Genomic DNA, 537 nt, shown 5'->3' with positions numbered 1-537 from the left:
GCAGAAGCTACGAAGGATAAAGCCAGATATTTCCTTAAGGGTGAAAGAGGAGGTGGAGAAATGGCTAGATGCTGAATTCGTGACGGTTTCTACATATCCTGGTTGGGTGGCCAATGTTGTGGCGGTACCAAAGAAAGGGGGCAAACTTAGGATCTGCGTTGACTACCGAGATTTGAACAAAGCTAGTCCAAAGGATGATTTCCCGGTACCTCATATAGACGTATTGGTCGACAGCACTACAGACCATGCTCTTTTATCCTTCATGGATGGGTAATCAGGTTACCATCAGATCAAAATGGCTTCAGAAGATGTGGATAAAACTACTTTCATCACCCCATGGGGAACCTTTTGCTATCTAGTCATGCCTTTTGGTCTTAAGAATGCTATGACCACATACCAAAGGGCCATGGTAGCTCTTTTCCACGACATGATGCATAAGGAGGTGGAGATCTATGTAGACGACATCATATGCAAGTCCAAATCAGAGGGGGGACACATAGAGAATTTAAGGAAGTTGTTTGAACGACTCAGAAAGTA

Source organism: Lupinus angustifolius, chromosome LG09 (genome assembly GCF_001865875.1).
Source record: "Lupinus angustifolius cultivar Tanjil chromosome LG09, LupAngTanjil_v1.0, whole genome shotgun sequence".
NCBI lineage: Eukaryota > Viridiplantae > Streptophyta > Magnoliopsida > Fabales > Fabaceae > Lupinus > Lupinus angustifolius.
Note: the sequence above shows the minus strand (reverse complement) of the source record.